Source organism: Penaeus vannamei, chromosome 3, assembly GCF_042767895.1.
Source record: "Penaeus vannamei isolate JL-2024 chromosome 3, ASM4276789v1, whole genome shotgun sequence".
Taxonomy (NCBI): domain Eukaryota; kingdom Metazoa; phylum Arthropoda; class Malacostraca; order Decapoda; family Penaeidae; genus Penaeus; species Penaeus vannamei.
The window spans coordinates 28,910,229-28,915,228 of NC_091551.1; the positions used below are offsets into that span (position 1 = coordinate 28,910,229).

The following is a 5,000-nucleotide window of genomic DNA, read 5'->3' on the forward strand; positions in this document are numbered from 1 at the left end:
CACTTCCTCCTCCCTCCTATCACCCCCTCCTCCCTCCCTCCCTCACCCCCTCCTCCCTCCTATCACTTCCTCCTCTCTCCTATCACCCCTCCTCCCTCCTATCACTTCCTCCTCTCTCCTATCACCCCCTCCTCCCTCTATCACTTCCTCCTCCCTCCTATCACTTCCTCCTCCCTCCTATCACTTCCTCCTCTCTCCTATCACCCCTCCTCCCTCCTATCATTTCCTCCTCCCTCCTATCACTTCCTCCTCCCTCCTATCACTTCCTCCTCTCTCCTATCACCCCCTCCTCCCTCCTATCACTTCCTCCTCTTTCCTATCACTTCCTCCTCCCTCCTATCACTTCCTCCTCCCTCCTATCACTTCCTCCTCCCTCCTATCACTTCCTCCTCTCTCCTATCACCCCCTCCTCCCTCCTATCACTTCCTCCTCCCTCCTATCACCCCCTCCTCCCTCCTATCACTTCCTCCTCTCTCCTATCACTTCCTCCTCTCTCCTATCACCCCTCCTCCCTCCTATCCTTCATCCTCCCTCTATCACCCCCTCCTCCCTCCTATCACTTCCTCCTCTCTCCTATCACCCCCTCCCTCCTATCACCCCTCCTCCCTCCTATCACTTCCTCCTCTCCTATCACCCCCTCCCTCCTATCACCCCCTCCTCCCTCCTATCACTTCCTCCTCTCTCCTATCACTTCCTCCTCCCTCCTATCACTTCCTCCTCCTCCTATCACTTCCTCCTCCCTCCTATCACCCCTCATATCCTATACTTCCTCCTCCCTCCTATCACTTCCTCCTCCCTCCTATCACCCTCCTCCCTCTTATCACTTCCTCCTCCCTCCTATCACCCCCTCCTCCCTCCTATCACCCCTCCTCCCTCCTATCACCCCCTCCTCCCTCCTATCACTTCTTCCTCCCTCCTATCACTTCCTCTTCCCTCCTATCACTTCCTCCCCTCCTATCACCCCCTCACTCCCTCCTATCACCCCTCCTCCCTCCTATCACTTCCTCCTCCCTCCTATCATTTTCTCCTCCCTCCTATCACCCCCTCCTCCTTCCTGTCACCCTCCTCCCCCTATCACTTCCTCCTTCCTCCTATCACCCCTTCCATACTCATATCACCCCCTCCTCCCTCCTATCACTTCCTCCTCCCTCCTATCACTTCCTTCTCCCTCCTATCACCCCCTCCTATCCCTTCCTCCCTCCTATCATTTCCTTCTACCTCCTATCCACCCCTCCTCCCTCCTATCATCCCCTCCTCCCTCCTATCACCCCCTCCTCCCTCCTATCACTTCCTCCTCCCTCCTATCACCCCTCCTCCCTCTATCACTTCCTCCTCCTCCTATCACCCCCCTCCTCCCTCCTATCACCCCCTCCTCCCTCCTATACTTCTTTCTCCCTCCTATCACCCCTCCCTCCTATCACCCCTCCTCCCTCCTATCACTTCCTCCTCCCTCCTATCACCCCTCCTCCCTCCTAGCACCCCTCCTCCCTCCTATCATCCCTCCTCCCTCATATCACTTCCTCCTCACTCCTATCACCCCTCCCCCTCCTATCACCCTCCTCCCTCCTATCCTTCCTTCCTCTTGTCATTCCTCCTCCCTCCTATCACCCCCTCCTCCCTCCTATCACCCCTTCCTCCCTCCTATCACCCCTCCTCCCTCCTATCACCCCCTCCTCCCTCCTATCACTTCCTCCTCCCTCTTATCATTTCCTCCTCCCTCCTATTACTTCCTCCTCCCTCTTATCATTTCCTCCTCCCTCCTATCACCCCACCTCCCTCCCTATCACTTCCTCCTCCCTCCTATCACCCCCTCCTCCCTCCTATCACCCCCTCCTCCCTCCTATCACTTCCTCCTCCCTCCTATCACCCCTCCTCCCTCCTAGCACCCCCTCCTCCCTCCCTATCACTTCCTCCTCCCTCCTATCACCCCTCCTCCCTCCTATCACCCCCTCCCTCCCTCCTATCACTTCCTCCTCCCTCCTATCACCCCTCCTCCCTCCTAGCACCCCCTCCTCCCTCCTATCATCCCTCCTCCCTCATATCACTTCCTCCTCACTCCTATCACCCCCTCCCCCTCCTATCACCCCCTCCTCCCTCCTATCACTTCCTTCCTCTTGTCACTTCCTCCTCCCTCCTATCACCCCTCCTCCCTCCTATCACCCCTTCCTCCCTCCTATCACCCCCTCCTCTCCTCCTATCACCCCCTCCTCCCTCCTATCACTTCCTCCTCCCTCTTATCATTTCCTCCTCCCTCCTATTACTTCCTCCTCCCTCTTATCATTTCCTCCTCCCTCCTATCACCCCCTCCTCCCTCCTATCACCCCTCCCCCCTCCTATCACCCCCTCCTCCCTCCTATCACTTCCTTCCTCTTGTCACTTCCTCCTCCCTCCTATCACCCCCTCCTCCCTCCTATCACCCCTTCCTCCCTCCTATCACCCCCTCCTCCCTCCTATCACCCCCTCCTCCCTCCTATCACTTCCTCTCTCCTCTTATCATTTCCTCCTCCCTCCTATTACTTCCTCCTCCCTCTTATCATTTCCTCCTCCCTCCTATCACCCCCTCCTCCCTCCTATCACTTCCTCCTCCCTCCTATCACCCCCTCCTCCCTCATATTAGTGATGACGCGTGTCCACATTTTCGAAAAAATGCAACTTCAAGTCCTTGCTATTTTCTTAAAAATAATCTAATCTCTCTCCATCGTTAAAAAAAGCGAAGGACAGAAAACCGGGAACAACAACAAATAAAAAAAATCATTACTATATGGCGTGCAAAGCCTGCCGTACGAAGCTATAATGTTTGCGATAATGATAGATTTTACAACCCGGCGTTCCATCCTGCGTCCGTGTGGTGGCGAGTGCAGGCGTCCTTGAGTCAGGCAGGTCGTAGGGGAACTCGTAGGTGACCTTGACTCCGGATTTGACCTCGCCTTGCCGAGTCCTGGGGTTATTATCCACTATAGCGAGGTGGTCAGTTTTAAAAGGATGGTTGACGGTGTTCGTGATTCTTTGATTTACTTGGTTATTAACATTGTCATTTATAATATAATAAGCAAGGAAATTTTTTATCATTAGTGCAATTGATATTATCATCCTCGCAATCATAATCATCATTATCGTTATCATCATTATCATTTCGCACAAACACTCTCACACACACAAAACACATGGAGGTCTGTATTTGTCTTGTCATGCTGCTAAAATTCACTCGAACTGCCAGATTCCACAGAACGATTTTTAGCAATGGTGAAATATAAGACATTTTTTTTTTAATCGGGGCTCAATTCCCTGTACAGTGAGTGCGTAAGAGAGAGAGAGAGAGAGAGAGAGAGAGAGAGCGAAAGAGGGAGGGAGAGAGAGCGAGAGAGAGAGAGAGAAAGAAAGAGAGAGAAGGGGGGGGAGGAAGGGAGGGAGGGAGAGAGAGACCGACAGACAGAGAGAGAGAAAGAGAGATAAAGAGAGAGAGAGAGAGAGAGAGAGAGAGAGAGAGAGAGAGAGAGAGAGGAGGGAGAGAGAGAGAGAGAGAGAGAGAGAGAGAGAGAGAGAGAGAGAGAGAGAGAGAGAGAGAGAGAGAGAGAGAGAGAGAGAGAGAGAGAGAGAGAGAGAGAGAGAAAAGAGAGAGAGAGAGAGAGAAGAGAGAGAGAGGGGGGGAGAGAGGAGAGAGAGGGGAGGGAGGGAGAGAGAGAGAGAGAGAGAGAGAGAGAGAGAGAGAGAGAGAGAGAGAGAGAGAGAGAGAGAGAGAGAGAGAGAGAGGAGAGAGAGAGAGAGGGAGAGAGAGAGAGAGAGAGAGAGAGAGAGAGAGAGAGAGAGAGAGAGAGAGAGAGAGAGAGAGAGAGAGAGAGAGAGGGGGGGAAGAGGAGGGAGAGGGAGGAGGAGGGAGAGAGAGAGAGAGAGAGAGAGAGAGAGAGAGAGAGAGAGAGAGAGAGAGAGAGAGAGAGAGAGAGAGAGAGAGAGACGAGGGAGAGAGAGAGAGAGAGAGAGAGAGAGAGAGAGAGAGAGAGAGAGAGAGAGAGAGAGAGAGAGAGAGAGAGAGAGAGAGAGAGAGAGAGAGAGAGAGAGAGGAGAGAGAGAGAGAGAGAGAGAGAGAGAGAGAGAGAGAGAGAGAGAGAGAGAGAGAGAGAGAGAGAGAGAGAGAGAGAGAGAGAGAGAGAGAGAGGGAGGGGGGAGGATAAGGAGAGAGTGAGAGGAGGAGGAAGGAGAGAGAGAGAGAGAGAGAGAGAGAGAGAGAGAGAGAGAGAGAGAGAGAGAGAGAGAGAGAGAGAGAGAGAGAGAGAGAGAGAGAGAAGAGAGAAGAGAGAGAGAGAGAGAGAGAGAGAGAGAGAAGAGAGAAAGAGAGAGAGAGAGAGAGAGAGAGAGAGAGAGAGAGAGAGAGAGAGAGAGAGAGAGAGAGAGAGAGAATGTAAATGCATGTATGTGTGTATGCATGTATGCATATGTGTGTGTGTATGCATGTATATGTTTGTATGTATGTATGTACGTATGTATGTATGTACGTATGTATGTATGTACGTATGTATGTATGTATGTATGTATGTATGCATGTATGCATTTATGTACGTAGGTGCGTATGTACGTTATTATGCAAGCAAGGAAGCAAGAGAGCAAGCAAGCAAGTATGTATACACGTTTCTACAGCATAAAGTCTGCATCTGTTCAACCATATTTTTACCCGCGTATTCCGGGAGACCCTCGGCCACCCGCCGCAGGGCGAGGGCGAGCGAGGCCAGTATCAAGACCTAACGGTTAATTCCGCCAAGACAGACTCAAGCAAACACGATACATCAGTTTACCTCCGAAAAGATATCGGGTTTACACTTGCATTTCAAAGGGAAAGGCAAATATTTTTCTTTTCTCTTCAAAATAATGTATTCATATTTTTCTTTTTTGCACACAGAAAGCGCTCTTCTTATCGACATATTTATCAATTTGATTTCCCTCCGCCAATATTACACAGCAAAAGAGAATCAAAGACATATGTGAATAAAACAGGGGAATAATAGTGG

At 51.6% G+C, this 5,000-nt stretch overlaps 1 protein-coding gene across 1 annotated transcript in view; it reads right to left on the reverse strand.

Moving 5' to 3' along the window:
• LOC138867605 (spartin-like) overlaps positions 1–5,000 on the reverse strand; it is a 113,593-nt gene that overhangs the window by 88,562 nt on the left and 20,031 nt on the right. The window lies entirely within an intron of this gene.